The sequence below is a fragment of the Lactuca virosa genome, chromosome 1 (genome assembly GCF_052849685.1).
Source record: "Lactuca virosa cultivar CGN04683 chromosome 1, Lactuca_virosa_CGN04683_v6, whole genome shotgun sequence".
In the NCBI taxonomy this organism is placed as follows: Eukaryota; Viridiplantae; Streptophyta; class Magnoliopsida; order Asterales; family Asteraceae; genus Lactuca; species Lactuca virosa.
The window spans coordinates 161,251,134-161,274,018 of NC_136426.1; the positions used below are offsets into that span (position 1 = coordinate 161,251,134).

At 38.2% G+C, this 22,885-nt stretch overlaps 1 long non-coding RNA gene across 1 annotated transcript; it reads left to right on the plus strand.

Moving 5' to 3' along the window:
- Position 1: 1 nt before the first annotated feature.
- LOC145107277 (uncharacterized) lies at positions 2 to 6,099 on the plus strand. Its single transcript, XR_013707801.1, has 3 exons — positions 2 to 76; positions 317 to 406; positions 6,078 to 6,099. It is a non-coding gene; the product is annotated as an uncharacterized LOC145107277 (long non-coding RNA).
- The last annotated feature ends 16,786 nt before the right edge of the window (positions 6,100 to 22,885 follow it).

Here is a 22,885-nt window from a genome sequence, read left to right on the forward strand (position 1 = left end):
AGGTGTGGATAGCGTACAAAGAATCAAGTTGGATAATAGCTTCCTTGTGGATAATCCTACATCTATGTTTTGGGAGGTGAGTATTTAATTGTTCGATCCAAGTCAATTTTGTTTTTTTATCACCCAAAGTGTTTACGATGAGGCGATGAGCTATATATATATATATATATATATATATATATATATATATATATATATATATATATATATATATATATATATATTGCTAACGTAAATTCCCTTAATCATATATCTGAACTCATTCCAAATTATAGTGTGATACATATGGCTAATGTTTAATCTGGAATTTTCACAGCATTACTCTATGTGTATACGTAGTTTGGCAATTGTTCTGCCTATCGCCCGATCAGCCTGCTTCTCTTATCATATTCAATGGCAATGACATGTAAGTCCTACAAGAAACCAAGTTAATTAATTTTTCGCAGTCATGCATATACAAATATATATATATATATATATATATATATATATATATATATATGGTAAATGTGACATCACGACTATGTTTATGCATATATGTTGAATACTTTAAATAATTTGACTTTGTTGATGCATATATGTGGAATTGATTTGCATTTATATATACCGATGAATTAATTCCTCTTCTTCTTTATTCAAATGTGGTTTAAAAATCCCTACTTGAGATAATTTTTCTTTTCAAGCTAGCTAAAGAAGCCTACCATCATCATTCCGCAATCTATAAAAGAACTAATTAAGCTTGTATGCATATATGCATATATAATCTGTAACATCATGTATATGAACCTTGCATACAGAATTATGTTGCAAATCATATATATCATGCATGTCTCGCGGAAATAACTTTTATGTCAATCGTTTTGTCGAATTTCGATGTCACCATGGTATGCTATTCATTACTGAAATTTCTTGAATTGATAGTAACTCAAATGGGAAAACATTTCACGTTTCATCAAAGTAACATGCACGGTATAGAGTAAGGCCTAAAGTAATTGTATTGATATTTTAGTGGAAGTCATAGTCCTAGTAAAATTATATTTATTTTAGTTTTGGAAAATCTTCAATAACTTTTCCATATTTTGGACTACTTTACGGTTTAATTTTAACTTTTATTTTTTTAATATAAAAGTCTTGATTATTTCATATTTTGCTCAAATTAACGAAATAGACTTTATTTTTTTAAACATAAAATGACATATTATCGTATAAAATTTGATATTCGGGATTTTTCTGATCAAAAAATAAATTTAAGGATTAAACCGTAAACTGACCTAAAATATTAAAATTTTATCGAAGATTTCCCTTAATTTTTCTTTATATAAATAATCTCAATCTGGTTGGTGGATGACAAGCGTATATGGGTTAGCCACTAATTATGTGACTAGGTGTGAGATTCATGTATTATATGAGTTTATTTAAAAAAAAAAAAAAAAAAAAAAAAAAAAACTAAATACAAAATTCTGAACATTTTGAAAAGTATGAATTTATAAGAAAAGTAAGAAATATTGAATTATAAAAATTAAAGTGTTTGTTTCTCTTTTAAATTTAAACAAATAATTTAGATAAATAAATACACTACAAGGAAAAAGGCCATTACCGATCCCAAAAGTCGCCGGTAAAAGTCCCAAAAGTCGCCTGTAATACTAATAGCGGCGACGCGTCGCCGGTACTGAGTCGCCGCTACTGCCTCGTCGCTATTGATCAGTTTGTCGCCGCTATTGACTATGTCGCCGCTAATGAGTATTGTCGCCGCTAATAAGCTAGTCGCCGGTAATGACGTCTGTCGCCGGTAAAAGTGTCGCCGGCAAAAGTGTCGCCGGTAATTTTTTTTCAATTTTTTTTTAAATAATGATTTTGGTTGCCGGTGATAATATCGCAGGTAAAAGTGTCGTCGGTAATAACAATATTCGATTAAATATCAAAACCAATAGTGTCGACGCTAATTACAAAACAAACATCCTATTAAATATCAAACATAATAGTGTCAATGCAAATTACAAACAAACATCCAAATACAATTAAATATCAAAAGTCATAATATTCGAGTAGCAAAACAACAAAATTTTTACAATCTACCAAGTAGCAAAACGAGACAACATATGCAAATAAAACTCATCCTTACATACCATCATTGTCGTTCTCATCGTTTCCTTGATTATTTTGGGATTGAAAAAACGAATAAAGCTCATCCCTACATGCCGGGTCGGCGAGCATTGCACGAAGATTTTCCAACTACATAATTAATAACAATATATATAAACTTATAAGTTAGATCGTCAAACATAAACAAAAACTATCAAAATACATTGCTATTTTTAAACAAAGATAGAAAACCAAAGTACATTGCTATATTTTGCACTTGGGACAAAAACCAAATTACCAAACTTTTTAGCAAATAACCACCACAAAACCAAACTACCAAATCAACATGCATTTTACGATGCTAAAGTAGATTGCTATTTTACCTGTGATGGTTGTGATGGTGGTTGTGATGGTTGCGAAGGCTGTGGAATCGTCGGGAGACCAGAAGGTTTGCGGCCAATGCCTCTAATGTGGCCACGTCGCTCTCCTAATACTTTCTCGAACGTAGCTCTTTCTTGAGCGGGCGTTAACTCACTTTCATCTTGAGTTTGTTCTAACAGCTCTTCAACTAACCGATTATGTAACTCCCAAAAGTGAGTAACAATTAAGTATAAATAAACATTTAAATATATGATAAAATTATAATTAAATACTTACATATTGTTGTTCCGATTCAGCAGTAACAAATACACCATTCTTATCGGTATGAGCTTTGCGAAATGTTTCCACTCTTTTAAGGTTCTGTTTAAGTTTAAAAATTAGATTATATTTTAAATAAATAATCGGTACCTTCTTATAGCAAGTACTGCTATACGAGCTCGAACCCCCACGATTCACATTTGTTTGCTTTTCACGGATTTTTTTGTTCCTTTCTGAAGCAATTATGTGTTCGTCAGTTTGAAAATACTCAACTGTCTTCACCCAGTTATCAACAAGCATACCATCCGGAGGATTGGCCAATGCTCTCGGGATATCTTCATACCCTCCGACCATCTTGAAATATTCTTTTGCGTCGGCTTTACGCTCTCGATAACCTTTTAACAAGGCTGCTTGAAAACTCTCTGTCAATAGAGCAGCTTGTGCATCCTGGTACATTTGATTGAGATCAAACTTTGTCTACAAAAAAAAAGTTAACCAAGTAAAAAACAATCATAGTTAAACCTATAAAATATATTTAAATAAATAATTACCGCTAAATGTTGTAATACAGTGTCCTTTATATCAGGGGAAACTCTTTTCCAACTCCATTTGTCAAAAGGGACCATCTGCCACATTGTTTTCCCAACTTCTCGGGAAAACATGCCTCCCGCCTCTCCTACGGGATTAAATGTGATATCCCTATCATATTGCATGTCTATTGGTTTCCCCTGGTTCTGCAAGATTGCTTTTTCAAGCTTTATATTTTTTGCTTTTCCTCGAACTTTCCTTCGGGCACGTCCCTCAACTACAAATGTAATTAAAAGTTATTAGAAACGATATTTAATTTATGATAATTGAACAAAAATAGTAAATAAAAATTCATGATAAGACTTACCGTCCTGTTCGTGCTGGCCAGGACCTCTACCACCTGGGAAAGGTGGGTCCTCAGCTCCGTCTCCCCCATGTCCACGACCCATGACAGCAGCCATGATAAACATAAACAAAAGCCACACTCTAAAATAATACAAAATTAGCATTGTTTTTTTTCCAATCCACATTTTTTTTACATCTAAAATAATACAAAAATTAAGTAATAAAAAAATAAAAAAAATAAATTACAAATTTTTATTTATGCATTTTTTTAATTAATTTTAATTAAAATTACTTGTAAGTTTTTAAACAATTTTATAATAGACATTATGTTGTTGTGTTGTTCTTTTTTACCGTCGAGATTAAAATATATATAAGTTTTTAAACAATTTTATAATTTTTTTTGTGTTTTTTTTTCCAATTATAACAATAATTTTTTTTTATTTTTTTTTTCAATTATAGCATCCTTTAACCTATTTTTATGGTAACCGATTATTATTGGTTATAGAAATATAATCTTATGAATTAATTTGAAGATTATAAGTTAACTATATAACTTATTGGTTAATTAATTTGGAGTTAGCTTGGGTAAAAACTAGAAACTTTCTAGTTTTTGTATATAAGTTTTTAAACAATTATATATATATATATATATATATATATATATATATATATATATATATATATATATATATATATATATATATATATATATATATATATTTGTGTTTTTTTTCCAATTATAACAATAATTAATTTTTATTTTCTTTTCAATTATAGCATCCTACTTATAAGAAAACCACATAATTTTACATAATACATAAGAAGATGAAATTCACATACTTTTACATACATATACCACATATACACCAAATTCAAATACATACACATACACACAAAATAACATCCTACTTAAACCAAATACACATAATTTCACATATACACATAATTTCACAATCATATATCACATTTACAACAAACATACATACATTCACATACACACAATAACATTCTACTTATAACAAATACATATAATTTCTACCAAATACTAATATACCACATATACATCAAACACACATACATTGGAATATATATACCAAATTCACATATATTCAAACAAATACGAAATATACAATCTAATTTTCACATATGACAATTTTCACATAATTTCACATATAAATACAAAATTCACAAAAAAAATGAAATAATAGAACCTGTAATGGCGGAAATCAACGGATATGTAGCCGGAAAAACTAGTCTTCACCCGAAATTACCCTCACCGGAAAAACTGAACAACACCACTAAAATCACTGAAATTGAACAATGTATTGCAATTTAGTCATCAAAATCAGCTTTTAATAATCATAAATATCCCTAAAGGCTAAACTACAACTGGAAGCTATACAACTAATTGCAATTCAATAACCACAAACAAAAAATTGAATAACTTGCTTCTAATCCAAAACAACACCACCAAAAACAAGAATATGAACAATTTATTATCATTCAATCATTAGATAAAGCTACAAATCGAAATTAACATACAAAATAAAAATGAAATCACCAAATAAACTTACCTTTCTTCAAGAAATGGAGGTAGAAATTGGTCCCAAAGGCTTTAACCACACCTAAAGATACTTGCTTGGAACAATGTGGGGAGAAATTTGCTTGGAAGAAGCAAATTGAAGAGGAAATCGGCGAAATGGTGAAGGAAATTGGAAGCAAACAGAAAGGAAAATGAAGAAGGGAGGGTTTCTGCGTGCGTTTTTTTTTATCTGCGAGAGGCAATAGCGGCGACACTTTTAGCGGCGACACTTTTAGCGGCGACAATTAGTAATAGCAGCGACAAACTGGAGGGAAGGGTACCGCGTCATTTTTAGTGAACTATTAGCGGTGACTTTTTTTAACCTTTAGCGGCGACATCTGTGTCGCCGGTATTAGGTTAGACAGGATAAGACACCCCACCCGTTGGATTGGATATCTCATCGAACGGTTGAGATGCAACAGAGGGGGAAAGTGCGGATTCGGGTGACAACCCTTTAGCGGCGACACTATTACCGGCGACAAGGGGCTTTACCGGCGACTTTATCTAAAGTCGTCGGTAAAGCCTCTTGTCGCCGGTAATAGTGTCGCCGCTAAAGAGTATATTTCTTGTAGTGATAAATAAATTAATGAATCTTCAATTTGGTAATTTTGAAATTAGAGTAAAGTTTATTAATGAAATTGATATGTATTTATTATTGAATATAAATACTATCTAAAATCTAATAAAATGAAAAAACCATAAAATGACATGTAGAATAAAAATTAATTTAAAATAATCACAAAATTACATGTGGCAAAATAAATGAAAATATAACATGCGATAAAAAGATTTTTATTTATTATGGAGGATTAGTTCTAAAAGAAAACTAAGATACATTATATTTATTGGTGTTTCTTTTATTTTTCTTGTAACATATGTATATGTTTTTTTAATCTTGCAGACATTTGCAGCGAAGCGACCATCTACTCATACCACATGCCAATGTGCAAGTATAGTTCGCTACCTACAAGTTGTTTGTTTAATAATAATCTTTTGTTTTCTTATTTCTTTTCATAGTTCGCTACATATAAATTGTTTGTTTAATAATAAATTTGTGTTTTCTTATTTCTTTTCTTAATAATCGTGTATCTGATTTTTATAGACTATTAAAACAATTATTCCTTAGAAACTTTTTCTTGGAAAGAAATAAATTATATTAAACTAGTAAGAAGTTAGAAAAAGAAATTACATGAATCATAGTTGAAGCTAGATTATGAAGTCAAATAGTCCAACCTAACTTAGCGTTACTATATTTATTAGAGACCCAAAAGAAAGCCTTATCTACATCATTATCAAATAATAAAGACTTTTTTGGGATAACCGTTCCAAAGATGGTGGAATTTTGAAAATACCAAATGCACCAAAACGTAGTCAACACAATTGCATCAAAGACCTTTCTTTGTCCTCCCCTCATATTCACCACATTAGACCAGGAAAGTAAAGACTGCATAGAGATCTGATCTGGAAGACGTAGACCCCACCAAATAGAAATACGACTCCAAATATCCAAAATATCAGAACATCCAGAAAAAAGATGATCAATAGTCTCCACTGTACAAGAGCAAATCGGACACATGATCGTCGCCACCGTAATACCTATGGAAGATAATCTCCCTCTCATGGGAATACTCTAAAGTTGCAACCTCCAAATTAGAATACTGAACTTAATGGGAACCTAATTATTCCATCTAGTGACTATATCACCCAAAGTAATCAAACCACTATCCAGATAAGAACGAGCCGAAGAAATCGAGAAGATGTCAGAGGTGTCCAGAGACCACCCCAATCTGTCCGGGATTGCATAAAGTTGAGCAACCTGCATCAAATGTAGAAAAGAATCCCACTGGGTCTGCTCAATACCTCCCCTAGGCAACCGTCTAAAATTTTGCAAATCCCAGCCAAAGGAAATACGGTCTTTGACTATAGAAGTACGGTGGTTATCCAAAGCGAAAACCCTATGAAAAGAAACAACAAGTGGAAGATCTCCCATCCAAACATCATGCCAAAAATAAGTACGAGCCCATCCCCTACCCGAATAGGACAAACCATTTGAAAGTCAAAACCACAGTCATTAAGATTGGAAAGTATCCGAGTAATGCCATTCTAACGACCGGACCAATTTCTCCTTGGGATCAAAGAAGAAGCGTGACACTCCAAACCATACAAGACTTTCACCACCCTGACCCACAATAAGTTAGGGTTATGAAAGAAACGCCAACACCACTGCAATAATAAGGCCTTATTGTAGGCAAAAAGGCTACCAACTCCCAACCTACCATCATCTCGCGACACAAGCACCCTATCCCACTGAACCCAATGTATGCACCAGTCATCAAAATCCACTCCCCATAAGAAAGAAGCTCTCAATATTTCTAAAGAGTTCAACACCGTGATAGGAACAAGAAACATAGACATAAGGTAACTCCCTAAGGACCCCAGGATGAACTTAATCAAAGTAAGACAACCCTCGATTGAAAGACTTTTAGCCTTCCAATGTAACATCCCAAAATTTAAGGCAAAAAATTTCATTTTTAATATAAGAAAACCTTTAATATCTTTGTTCCAGACATTGAAAACATTTCAATTAAAACAAATATCATAGTCTAATCCCAAAGATCACATAATGTAGAATAACATGGGTGAATGCGTTCCGATCGTCTCGAGCTCCTATTTCTTGAAAACTGAAGATACCTGAAACCAAAACTGCAAACCGTAAGCACGAAGCTTAGAGAGTTCCCCAAATACCACATACCATACATATCTATGACATCCCCATTTTCACGGCCTTGTTTATGGTTTATAAAAATCATAGTACCTCTTTTAATAAAAATGTTGCGAAATTTGTTCCCAGTAAAACATGATAAATACATTATCAAAGCATTTCCGAAGAAAAGTATTTTTATTCATTTTAAAACATTTGGGATGTCATCGTCAATACAGAAACATAAGCATAAATAGAACTTACATTCATTATCACTAGTGATTTATATCTCCTTAATCTCTTAGTGTAATGTGACTTCATATCAACACCTGTGATATAAATAAACTGAGTGGGTCAGGTTGGGAAACCTGGTGAATACATAGGGTTTTCAACCCACAATAAATAAGTTTATTAACTTTATCAAACCAAACAAACCTGATTACCCGTTCCCGTTATCCTCACTTTACGTCCCTAAAACATCTAACACAAGGGACCTAGTCTAAGGACTATCATCGGGGTGACAACACATGCTTCGGGGGTTCCTCAGCAATTCATGTCAAATAAGGCAACCATGTGGGGGCTGGAGTACTACTGGTGAACAAACAGTTCAAATAAACACCTACAAGTTGCGAGCCTGCTAGCGTTCCACTGGACTGTCTAGAATAGTTTGTGGTCGTCATCTATACTCTACTAGATGACTGGATCATCAATAACATCTATATTGAGGCCTCTCATTATTTTATTTGGTCACATAGCAACTATTACATCTACCCATGTTTTACCCAACACATTTTGTAGATATAAAATACATATATACAGTTTAAATCATTTAAAACGTGTATAAAAATATTTCACCCAGCATAGACAGCAAGTATTCAGACAATATGCACACATAACACGTAACTTATATTAAATACTTCATATCTATGTGTAAGATGAAAGGGACCATGCACTCACTTAAAAAGGTGGTGATTCCGAACTTAGACAGGGGTTCGCTTCTTAAAAAAATAATTTCTTTCGACGAAACCTAGTATTATTACTACTAGAGTTTAGTCTATTATTCACCGAGACTAATTAATAGTCTAGCTATTATTACTATTATATAAGCGTTAAACAATACTTATATAACCCATAACAATATCCCAAGTACTTATTATAAGTTCCTAATAACGTTACTATAATTAAATAAAAGCTATATTAAAAATAGCGTAGGCGTAGCTCACTTACAACGGGTTTTATAGAAAACCGGGCTTTGCTTGGAGCAGCGTTCCCGAGCCGAAAAGCTCTTCTTCTCGGAGCCGTCGAACACTCCGGGGCTTACGCCTCATGCTAGGGAGGTTCCCTAGGCTTTTCGGTGGATTTTGGGGGCTAGAGAGAGGTTCTAGAGAGAGAGTAAAGAGAAGAAAGAATGGGAAAGGTGTGAAGAAAATGAGGGTAGGAGAGGTTCTATTTATAGGGTGAAAAATGGCTGAACTTGGTGCCACATGTCACCATCTAGTGGCAAGACTTAGGGAGAAAGCAATGGCCAAGATTGTGTCACATCACCTATTTTCGCACAGCACACTTCCGACTTCTAAAATCCGTAACTTTCACATACGACTTCCGTTTTTGACGTTCTTTATATCCACGCATAGGTAAAAATAATATCTACAACTTTCATTTTGACTCCGTCGGCTGATTCTCGACCGATCTTAAATTTAACAGTACGAGGAGATTATACTGTTAAATGTCCGCGTAAAATTCATAACTTCTACATACTGACTCTGTTTTCGTCTGTCTTTTTACCGTTGAGTTCCTATTAATGAGATCTTCAATTATCATTTAGGTCGCGTATGCCAAAAACCGCTCGAACTAAAATTCGAGTTTCAGGTCATGCACTGCTATGCCAAATGTTAGAAAATTTATAACTTCCTCATACGAAGTCAGATTTGGGCGTTCTTTTTATGGACGCTCTCAGTTTAACATATTCTACGACTTTCGTTTAGATTACTAAGGCTAAAAAGTCCTCTATCCTAAATTGACTATTTACGTCTCCCGGTGCCATTTCGATTTTGCCGTAAAACTTCGACGGGCCATAACTTCTTCGTTATAACTCGGATTTCGGCGTTCTTTATATGTATGGAACCCTTGTAACATATAGTAAAACTTGGTTAAGATTAATCCTTCTAAATAATCTTTCATCAAAAACTCATTTTTGACGCTTATTGTCTCTAAACTAGCCCGGATCTGCGGGCGTTACAATATCAACTGGGCCATACATGTCATACATACTGTGAGCCATACATATCAACGATATCAATAATCAAGTAAGGTGCTATGTGCCAAAAATAGTCTTGCCATTATGCCACGGGCCGCACGTGGTCTTTTTGCTAAGCCTAGGGCCACCCCCTCGGTCTTACAGACAAGTGCCAAGAGCAACCTCCTAGTCTTCCATGCAAGCATCACAAAGACAACTAGCATACTTACTACTCTACTTAGCTAATCAGCATACATTGTTCCAGGAGCCACCTCCTGGTCTTTCATACATAATAGCATACAGTGTGCCAGGAGCCATTTCCTGGTCTTTCATATATATTGCCTAGGGCTAACCCTCGGGTCTTCCTACCATACATAATAACATATTGTGTGTCAGGAGCTGCCTTCTGGTCTTTCATGCATAATGCCAAGGGCTAACCCACGGGTCTTCCTATCACACATAAACTAAATGGGTTGTCATTGGTGCCTTAGACCCATAAAAACAGTGAGGAGACTCACCTCACACGTTGAATGTAGAACCCTGCGAATAACCCTTCGCAGCTAGCTGGAGGATCCCCGAACTGCTGGTCTCTCGACTCCCGGAGCTACCATTAGCTAAAATGACAATTAGCCCAAATTAATAATCCTCCTTAGGGTAAAATGAACATTTTACCCCTAGTCTATCTAGGTCCATATCTAAGGCCCAAAGCCATAATACAAAAAGGCCCAACACTGGGTAGGCTTTCCAAGCCCACTAATAGCCTATTTTGCTAAATTGGGCCCAATTATTCTAATGGGCCTTACCCTAAGCCCAAACATATTCTTGGCCCAAAACATCTGACTTTTGATGGCCCACTAAGGCCCAAAGACCCAAAATCCACTGCTTGGCCCAACTCGAGGCCCAAAACACACCGAGCCAATAATTGATGAGTACGCGGGGCGTACTCTTCTGTATGCTAAGCGTACTAGCTCAAGGTGGTATACGCAGTGCGTACCTGCATGTACGCCCAACGTACTACTATGTTAAGCTACTTTTCCCATTAAGTGTTTGATACTCCATTCCAGAAGCTACAATTAAAGATCCAAGTCCTCTTCAATGTCTTAATCCATAAAGTTGATTACTTGGTGGCTTGCAACCCACCAAATGAGCCCAAACTTGAAATGTGACAACAAACTTCCATGAAAAGTGCTAGATCTCATGCATGGTCACAAATGAGCCCAAAAGATTGAAACTTTACTGCATATGGGACTCTTATGACACTAAGGGTGGCAACCCTGGACCTAGAAAACGAGTTGAGTCATAAAGGTCCATTCTTAGGAACTAAAAGGTCCAAAAACTCCATTAACATAGATCTAAGCATACTTGAGGAAAGTTTAAGACTTTATACCTCAAAATGATCTAAAATGGAACCATAATCTTGGATCTACTGCTTCCCCTTTGATCCACCACCTTGCTATACTCTTCACTTGCTTGAAAAAATGGCTTCACAACACCACAATGCTCTCTAATGACCTCCAAAACTCCAAGAACACTCAAGGGAGGGTTAGGGTTTCGTGGTGGCTCTCTAAAGATGAGATGTAGGCTGACCCCTGAGGCACATTATTACTTTTATAGTCACACACAACCCTAAAATTAGGGTTTTAGAAACACTGAGCGTACGTTGGGCGTACCCAGCGACCATATAACCTCATACGTTGGGTGTAACCCAGCTTACGCTCCCATATCCAGCTAAACACACACATGCATTCCTTGCATGCATGGGCTGCCTTGTCCCAAAAATCCATTAGGGGATAAAATTGACAATAACTTCAAAGTGTCATAACTCCTTCACTCTAAGTCCGTTTCCGACAAACTTTATATCCATGAAAAGGTAGAGAGAAGCCCTATGCTCCTACCCATACCCCCGAGCATAAAACCTTCCAGATAAAACCTGAGACCCATAAAAGACCGAATCTCCCCAACCCTTTGGCTTCCGGGACCATAACCGAGTACTTTCAAAACGGGGTGTTACAACTCTCCCCCACTTAAACTAGACTTCGTCCTCGAAGTCTTCTGCGGATACTTATCTCAGATACTTCTCATGGGACACAATAGTTACTCCAAACTAGCCTGAACACTTACAACCAATCTTATACAACGCCTAACCTTGTCTGCTCAGTCCGATCCCCAGAAGGACCGCCACACTTGACATCCTGAGGGTCCAACCATTACCCTGTGCAACCGATGGTCTTCCAAAGCCCACTCCCTTACACGATAGACACGCTAACTACCAACGCCTAATATTGCTAGCGATCCATCACTAGCCCACTCCAAAGGTCGCAAAATCACTAAAGGCTAGATGAACGCTTCCTGAAATGCCGACACTAATGACCCCAAAAGCTTAACCTGATGTCCCTCTCAACCTTAAAGTCGAATTAGCTAATGCCCAGAGTAACTCCTTTAGCGATAGACTGCCTCTCTTGATGCTTCCAAAAATTATCCCTAACACAATGACTGAACTTCACCGAATCCTGACGATGGTAGATAACCATCCTGCTGAACCCTAACCGTAAATTTCTCATGATGCTCCTAAACTGATATCTGCAGTAACCGAGATAACACTGAACCCTTCGAACCAGAAAAAGGAAATGACCTTACACTAGCTATTAATAATTCCCAGTATGCAATTGGCATATGACATTTTCCGCAAATACAATCCAAATACAAGAAGGGAGATAACTCATACATACTATTACTCGAGACCGAGGCAAGAACAATCATGATACATATAGAATCGAAAAGGGCAAATGATACATATAGAATCTGACCAAGTCATAGCCTCAATAGCTGAGGCTCCCAGAGAGTCACCAACCGACTCCCACCAATCTCTAGCTCTGTCTCTCAAACATCCTGCAATGTACCGGACCTTTGACCCCTCAGGGCAGAAGCTAATCAACTGAGCCGACTCCATGTCTGTAATCCATCTCCTGGCAACAATAGGGTCTTTCACCCCGTGGAAGTCTGGCGCACAACATCCCCTGAAGTCCTTAAAGGAGAGTGTGTGTGTGTCCCCGTCTGGCCAGATGCCATATCATCGGGGTCGCATCAAGGATGCCTCTGGTGATCTCCGACACGATAAACTCGCGCAGGCTCTCATCAACTGGTTCGGATCCCGAACCAGAACCTGATCCCGATCCTCCTGCTCCGTGTCGCGTAATCATCACCATTCTGAAACGAAACACATAATCGGCAGGGCCATACGTAACCTCAGAAGGTATGATATACTACAAGTTCCCTAGTTCTATCCCAACCTTCCTTGACTCGAGTACGGATCCTCTGCTTTCAATAGTACGGACCCATACTACCTTCCACATTTATCCATACTTTCCTCAAGGATTGCTTCGACTTCACCAAGTTCCTTACGGCCACGACTGCTCTCAGCACTACTCTCATCCTAGGCTTGCCCTAGGGTAACCTCCAACCCGAACCCAGTCCTCAACTACTGAAGGTATCTTCGTGATTCCAATTAGCTAATACCTGAATACCATCACATGTGATGAGGCTCAGATAATCCTTCGAGTAAAGGAATCATCCCTATAATGGTTAGACTCAGACGAGAGCTGCGTAATAGGGCTAAATCCAGAACTCTGAGATTATTCAACCCTGGTCACATGTGACTTGATGTATTCACCTAATGGCTAACTCCCATCACTCAGAGTCCCACAAATCACAAAGCACGTAGCATTCAGACAAAGGAAAAATCTAACCAACATATTCCAATCAAAATGTCCTCTAATTAGGAATATATACTAGCATACAATACAAGGATCATATAATTAGGCATAACCTAGACAGGCCATCCTACCACTGGCTGATCAGTTCTAGCATGCAAATCTACAAGCTCATATAAGCATACAAAGGCATCTCTCCTAGATCCTTAGATCTAATCTAGCATGCGAATCACATAATCATATCATATAACAAACATGTATTGGTATTTTGGGAACCACTTACTTGAGCTCGGCCGATTGCACGCATCGCACCCCTTTCTTTTCAAATTTTCTTTCTCTTTTCATATTCCTTTCAAAATTCTTTTATAAAAAATGATTTTTCTTTTGAAAATGTTCATACCAAGTCCTCAGTTTGAGTCCAGACACACCTGAGAGTGTGCCCGAATCTGTCAAACCAAGGTTCTTATACCAACTTGTAACATCCCAAAATTCAAAGCAAAAAATTTCATTTTTAATATAAGAAAACTGTTAATATCTTTGTTCCAGACATTGAAAACATTTCAATTAAAACAAATATCAGAGTCTAATCCCAAAGATCACATAATGCGGAATAACATGGGTGAATGCGTTGTGATTGTCCCGAGCTCCTATTTCTTGAAAACTGAAGATACCTGAAACTAAAACTGTAAACCGTAAGCACGAAGCTTAGTGAGTTCCCCAAATACCACATACCATACATATCAACTGGGCCATACATGCCATACATACTGTGAGCCATACATATCGAACATATCCATAATCAAGTAAGGTGCTATGTACTACACATAGTCCTGCCATTATGCCACGGGCCGGACGTGGTCTTTTTTTGCCAAGCCTAGGGCCACCCCTCGGTCTTACCGATAAGTGCCAAGAGCCACCTTCTGGTCTTCCATGCAAGCATCACAAAGACAACTAGGATACTTACTACTCTACTTAGCTAATCAGCATAAATTGTGTCAGGAGCCACCTCCTGGTCTTTCATACATAATAGCATACAGTGTGCCAGGAGCCATTTCCTGGTCTTTCATACATATTGCCTAGGGCTAACCCCCGGGTCTTCCTACCATACATAATAACATATTGTATGCCAGGAGCCGCCTCCTGGTCTTTCATGCATAATGCCTAGGGCTAACCCCCGGGTCTTCCTATCATACATAAACTAAATGGGCCGGCATTGGTGCCTTAGACCCATAAAACAGTGCGGATACTCACCTCACAAGCTGACTGTACAACCCAACGAATAACCCTTCGCAACTAGCTGGTGGATCCCCGAACTGCTGGTCTCTCAACTCCCCGAGCTACCATTACCCAAAAAGACAATTAGCCCAAATCAATAATCCTTCTTAGGGTAAAATGACCATTTTACCCCTAGTCTATCTTAGTCCATATCTAAGGCCCAAAGCCATAATACAAAAGGCCCAACACTAGGTAGGCTTTCCAAGCCCAATAATAGCCTATTTTGCTAAATTGGGCCCAATTATTCTAATGGGCCTTACCCTAAGCCCAAACATATTCTTAGCCCAAAACCTCTGACTTCTGAAGGCCCACTAAGGCCCAAAGACCCAAAGTCCACTGCTTGGCCCAACCCGAGGCCCAAAATACACCGAGCCCATAACTGATGAGTACGCGGGGCGTACTCTTCTTTACGCTAAGCGTACTAGCTGAAGGTGGTGTACGCAGCGTGTACCTGCATGTACGCCCAGCATACTCCTCTATTAAGCTACTTTTTCCGATTAAGTACTTAATACTCCATTCTAGAAGCTACAATTAAAGATCCAAGTCCTCTTCAATGTCTTAATCCATAAATTTCATTACTTGGTGGCTTGCAACCCACCAAATGAGCCCAAACTTGAAATGTGATAACAAACTTCCATGAAAAGGGCTAAATCTCATGCATGGTCACAAATGAGCTCTAAAGATTGAAACTTTACTACATATGGACTCTTATGAAACTAAGGGTGCCAACCCTGGACCTAGAAAACGAGTTGAGTCATAAAGGTCCATTCTTGGGACCTAAAAGGTCCAAAAACTCCATTAACATAGATCTAAGCATACTTGAGGAAAGATTCAGACTTTATACCTCAAAATGATCTGATATGGAACTACAATCTTTGATCTACTGCTTCCCCTTTGATCCACCACCTTGCCATACTCTTCACTTGCTTGAAAAAATGGCTTCACAACACTAAAATGCTCTCTGATAGCCTCCAAAGCTCCAAGAACACTCAAGGGAGGGTTAGGGTTTCGTGTGGCTGTCGAAATATGAGATGGAGGTTGGCTCCTGAGGCACATTATTCCTTTTATAGTGACACAACCCTAAAATTAGGGTTTTAGAAACACTGAGCGTACGTTGGGCGTACGCCTCTCCGCACCCATGACCATATAACCTTATATGCTGGGTGTAACCCAGCTTACGCTGGCCGTACCCAGCTAAACACACGCATGCATTCCTTGCATGCATGGGCTGCCTTGTCACAAAACTCCATTAGGGGATAAAATGTACAATAACTTCAAAGTGTCATAACTCCTTCACTCTAAGTTCGTTTCCAACGAACTTTATATCCATGAAAAGGTGTCGAGAAGCCCTACGTTCCTAGCCACACCCCCAAGCCTAAGACCTTCAGGATAAAACCTGAGACCCATAAAAGACCGAATCTCCCCTATCCTTTGGCTTCCAGGACCAGAACCGAGTATTTTCAAAACGAGGTGTTACAACTCTCCCTCACTTAAACTAGACTTCATCCTCGAAGTCTTCTGCGGATACTTATCTCGGATACTTCTCATGGGACACAGTAGTTACTCCAAACTAGCCTGAACACTCACAACCATTCTTATACAACGCCTAACCTTGTCTGCTCAGTCCGATTCCTGGAAGGACAGCTACACTTGACATCCTGAGGGTCCAACCATTACCCTGTGCAACCGATGGTTTTCCAAGGCAACTATACATAAGCGACACCTTTCCTGTCTCTGCGAAGGACAGATCCTTCGTTATAACTAAATCTCTAGCCACTCCTAGTGCTGGTCCCTTCGCTGTAACCCACTTGAATGCTTCCACTTACTATGACACGATGCCGAACACCCAACCCAACTAATGGGTCTGATAATTCTTCGAGTAATAGATTCATCCTTGCAACGGTTAGACTCATACGAGAGCTGCGAAACAGAGTCAAACCACTTACTCTGAGATTATTTAATCCTGCTGTGAGTGAATTAGCACCTCTCGGTCAACTAACTATTCCATGCACGAATTCTCTTATCACTGCTCATGCCTGAAGATCCTACTCTCTCTTATCTGCTTTTCCGGATGAACCGAGACCGCCCTGGTCCCAACTTACCTATCGGCTATCTAGAAATACCAGATTCCACCCGATTACGGAACCCAATCATGTTGTGGCCTACCCACATCCGTGTGGGCTACCCTACCCCGGTTTAACCTATTTAAAAAACTCCATAAGCGAGTCACACATCTGACACATTCTTACTTCCGAATAGGGATCGACGAATGCTACAGGCCATCCCGCAGTCTCACGCTTCCATATTAACTGACCGCTAATGAATGTTATGGGCCACCCCGTAGTCTTACTATACCAATGCTACAGGCCACACCGTAGTCTTATAATACTAATATACTACTGGCTAACTATCGAGTGCTACGGGCCACCCCGCAGCCTTACCATACCAATGCTACGGGCCACACCGCAGTCTTACAATACTAATGCTACAGGCCACACCGCAGTCTTACTATACTGATATACGAATGCTACTGGCCACACCGCAGTCTTACAACGTTCCTAATCTATCTGACAACTAGTGAACGCTCTCTACTATCTGCTAACCAATGTTACAGGCCACCCCGCAGTCTTGCCACACTCATGCTATCTGGCCACTGGTGAATTCTACAGCTAACACGCAGTCTTACAACACCTCCCCCCTGCCGACTGGTTATTAGTGAATGCTACGGCTATCCCGCAGTCTTACAACACTTTCCATGCTGACCACGGTCTTTCGCTGACTACTAATCCGAACACCCCCATAATCGAGCATACAAGCACAATCTAGTACCCCAAGCTGTACTCATGTTCTGACTGAAATTCCCAACCTAATTTTTCTGAAACCTGCTATCAGATATCCTGAGAATGCGATCTCAACATTGGCAAGTTTTCTGAACTTCCAATTCACACTATCCTCAATCCATACAGCCACTTGGGCCGTCTTTCTCCTTGACAAGAATGTGAAACTTATCCCATTTTCAAAACCGCTCCAGCTTCTGAGTACATGATCGTTTCTCCCCCACTTAGCTTTGACTAAGTCTTCACGTCACACAAAAATCAGAGGATTTCCATTCCTTCCTCCCTTACACGATAGACACGCTAACTACCAACGCCTAGTCTTGCTAGCGATCCATCACTAGCCCACTCCAAAGGTCGCACAATCACTGAAGACTAGATGCACGCTTCCTGAAATCCCGACACTAATGACCCCAAAAGCTTAACCTGATGTCCCTCTCAACCTTAAAGCCGAATTAGCTGATGCTCAGAGCAACTCCTTTAGCGGAAGAATGCCTCTCTTGATGCTTCCAAAAGTTATCCCTAGCACAACGACTGAACTTCACCGAATCCTGACGATGGTGGATAACCATCCTGCTGAACCCTGACCGCAAAGTTCTCATGATGCTCCTGAACTTATATCGGCAGTAACTGAGATAACCTTGAACCCTTCGAACTAGAAAAAGGAAATGACCTTACACTAGTTATTAATAATTCCTGGTATGCAATTGGCATATGACATTTTCTGCAAATACAATCCGAATACAAGCAGGGAGATAACTCATACATACTAATACCCGAGACCGAGGCAAGAACAATCATGATACGTATAGAATCGAAAAGGGAAACTGATACATACCTACAACATTGCATGCTGTAATCCAGATCTCCCTATTGTAAGGCCCTACCCCCTCTCCCATCCGTAATCCTCAAAGTAGTCGGGGCAGTCACACTCCCCGCTCCTCCCCTCATCGTCGGGCAGTCGGCCTTCTTATGGCCCACCTGATTGCATTGAAAGTGATGAGAATAAATCTCTAGATCGTTTAGATCTTTCACAGGTATATTAATAAAGAACAAACTATTCAATCATAACACGACCAAGAACACAATATAGAATCAATATGAAGCTTATGATTCAAACGTAGTCACGCCTCACCAGAGCTCGATAAAGAACTTCCACTGTAGAGGCGAGCTAGGGTTTACAATACTATGATGAGAAAAATAATTAAAGCGTTACTAACTATGGATGCATGCATGCACCTTAAATACTAAAACCCTAGAATAAAATATTGCACGGTTGGACAGGCCCAAACCGGCTACAAAACTGGGCTAAAAGGAACGAGCCCAAGACGCAACATCATAAACCCAACAATCTCCCCCTTTGCGTCAATTGGGGCGAGACCTTCACTTCGGTTGTGTGACCTTGACTTGCTTCACAAATTTGAACAACCGAGGAATAATAGCAAGAAGCGTCTGCCGAAACTGAATATACCAACGAAGCATATTAGTAAACAACTTCTTGTCAGCTTCACTGTTCTGATTACACCTATGGATGATCTCCAAAATATGCTCCAAGCACGCGGTGGAGAACAGGTGTTTGTCAATAAGAACGAATAGGCATTTTTGACCTTCGCCCCTAACGAACATCACAGTATGAAACTTAGTGTAAATCTTTCCCTTGATCATCGTGTTTACATTTCCAGCTCTTCCAATGGCTTTGACCGAAGTACGCTTATGAATGGCAGCGACAATCTCTTGATCCATCTTTGCTACTTCATGAATGTAACAAACAAGCATTCGCTTGATATGATCAATGATCGACTGATATTCCTGAGGATTGCATAGAAGAATATTGTTGAGGAGTATCCATACTTGTGGGTTTAGATTTGGAAGATCAGCTAGGGAAATAGTGTGGACCGAGCTATCTGAGCCTCGGTTCACTTTGAATTTGACATTGATAAATTTCCCAGCTGAAGAGGGCTTCAATACCCTGACCGTTGTAATTTTCTTCAAGCTCCAGGTCAGGTATTGTGGTTGAGAAAATTCCAAATAAAATTCCAGCAGATCCCGATCAACCTTCGGGTCTGGAGAAGGAACGACAGCAGTCGAGGCAAAGCAGTGTAAGATGAATGCCTTTCGATTGATCGGCATGTCGAACTAAGCTTCCTTCAAGTTCTCAAGACTGAACGATAAAACAGGTTCAAGCCAATGAGTACTCGGTTCATCAATGACTTCCCTCTGGAGCGTTTCAATAGACCATTCGGGAAACATTGACTTCTTTTTATTAAGAAGTTCGTTCTCTTTCATTCCTTTCTCCAACCGATCCAATTTCTCCCGAAGCTCTTGCTCATAAGACTTGTATTTTGGATCAGGCTTAGAAGGAGCTCCTTTAATAATATCATCAATATCATCCTCTTCATTTTCATCATCTTCTCCAATGATCTTCTTTTTCTTGTGACTTTTACTGGCCGAAGCTTCATTATCCTTCGGTCCAGCAGTAGCTTTCGGTTTTGGAGGAGGTGGAGGTTGAGTTTTGTCAAGTTTACCTCCTTGGGATTTCGTTTCTCCCCCTTATTTCGGATGAACACCAGAGTCCGAAACACCTTCAATACGACTGAGAATATCCAAGGGGGGACGTAACTTCTCAGCCAAGTGACAGCGAATGGAGATTGTCACACCCCAAAACCGAGAACGGCGGAAAAGTATCAGCATTTAAGCTGGTGAATTCATAAGTATTTTAATGTCTTTGATTTGTAAAACCGTAAGGAAAAGACTTGTAAATGTTTGATGAAAAAGTTCGTAAAGTGTGAAAACCCTAGGAAATCCTATATTTCCTACTAGCATAAAATGTAGTCTTCTACCAAGACCCGAATGTTTTGTATGACCGTTTCTTGTAAAAGTGTGTAATTTTCCCATGTGTAACTATTATTATCAAAATATAGTCTACTTCATCGTTTATGTGAATATGTCACAAAATAAAAGTAAAAGGGAAACATTATATAATCATGTAAGTATTATCCTTTGGTACTAGGATAAACACGACAGAGTAACTTGCCGAATAGTATTAACCATAGACATCCGTCGATGTGCATTTCCCCTCTGTAGCTAACAGCTGGGCGTAGAATGGTTAGTCCCGTACGTATATAACAGGATCTACTCATATAATATGTAATTGTATCTCATCATATAGTATGTAATCGTATCTCTTCCTATAGTATGTAATGGTATCTCTCCATATAGTATGTAATAGTATCTCTTCATATAGTATGTAATACATTTGTATAGACTCATGAATGAACTGACTCTTGTATGTTCCATTTGTACTAGGAATAGTAGGTAGTATTTCCAAAAAATACCTATTATAGTTTGCTAGTAATGCAGTTTGAAGTGTCCATGTATGTTTATACACTTTTGCTATACAAGGTGTTGGAGCTGATGTCACAGCCATCCTATCAAATACATATATACATACTTACTACATAAGTGTATAGACATGGTTTCTATGAATACATAAGTGAAAAGTGGTTTTGTAATACATTTAAAGGGTTTGAAACAATAAAATAATCATGACTTGATGTCAGTTTATAAACCAATTTAAAAGTAGTTGGTTTGATAAAACGGTTTGAAAGTATAGTAAATCCCTCTGTTTGGTAGTTATTAATCACATGTGATTGATATAATAACTATGATATTCAACTTGTATTCCCCCCTCCCCCCCAAAAAAGTATTTAAAAGCATGCAACATTTAAAAGGTTGTTTAAGGGGTATGAACTCACCTATCTGTGAATAAGTCGAATGTAAGATCGATGTAGGAAGTTGAGTGTCAATTGAAGACTTGAGCACAACGAATCCTATTAAGCATATAATGACATATATATATATATATATATATATATATATATATATATATATATATATATATATATATATATATATGTATACAATTAGTGTATCTAATAACTAATTATTGATTTGGAACCACCTTAGGGACTAGTAAACACTTATTATGAAGTGTTACAACCATATAAGATTGTATATGAGTGGTATATGACTATACAAGGGAGTGTATGGTCAAAATGCACAACAATTGTGTGTGTGCGGCCAGGAGGTGCGGCCAAGAGGTGTGTGCGGCCGCACACTCCTTATGGAATGTGCCAAAACGTGATTTTAAGCTATAAGGGACATCTAGGAAGGTTTCATTCTTTATGCCTTAGCCTTAAATGAAGTGTGTTGCCATTTTGGGACCTAAAAACGGTGTGTGCGGCCACCATGGTGTGTGCTGCCGCACACACTTGAAGATCATACGAAATGATGTTTTTCATGTATAATCTCAAGTGTTCTTAGCATATAACTAGTTGTGATAAGTGTATACACGTTATAGAGGCTTGAAAAGGTGATTAAGGTCCAAAACTAGTGTGTGTTCTTGGTGTTCTTGACTACAAATGGATGTTTTCATGGATCAAAGCAAAGGGTTTTGCTAGTTAGGGTCGTGTATCAACAAATCAAAAGGAAGAATTACTTACTTTTATGAAGATCAAAATGAAGATTTGGATGATACTTGAGAGAATTTCGAGTCCTAGTCTTGAAGAAGTGGAAAAGTGATCAAAATTAGCTAAGTGTTCTATTTATATGAAGGAGTGTGGCTGAAATGGGTGTGTGGCCGCACACTCCATGTGTTGGAATGTTTGGCCCGGTTTTGATTGATATGCATCGAGTTAACCCATTTATAAACTCCTACCTTGATTGTATTACGTTTAGAACACTCCAATAGACCCTAAACAGTGCTACAAGATAGCAAAATGAGTCTAACTTTGATAGAATTGATCTATTGAACATGAAAATTTCGGGTTGTCACATCATCCCCCCGTTAGAGAGAATTTCGTCCCGAAATTAGAGTTTAAGAAAATAAGTAGTTACAAATAACTAAGTAAAGAGATGAGGATATTTCTGTTTCATCTGGTCCTCGCGTTCCCA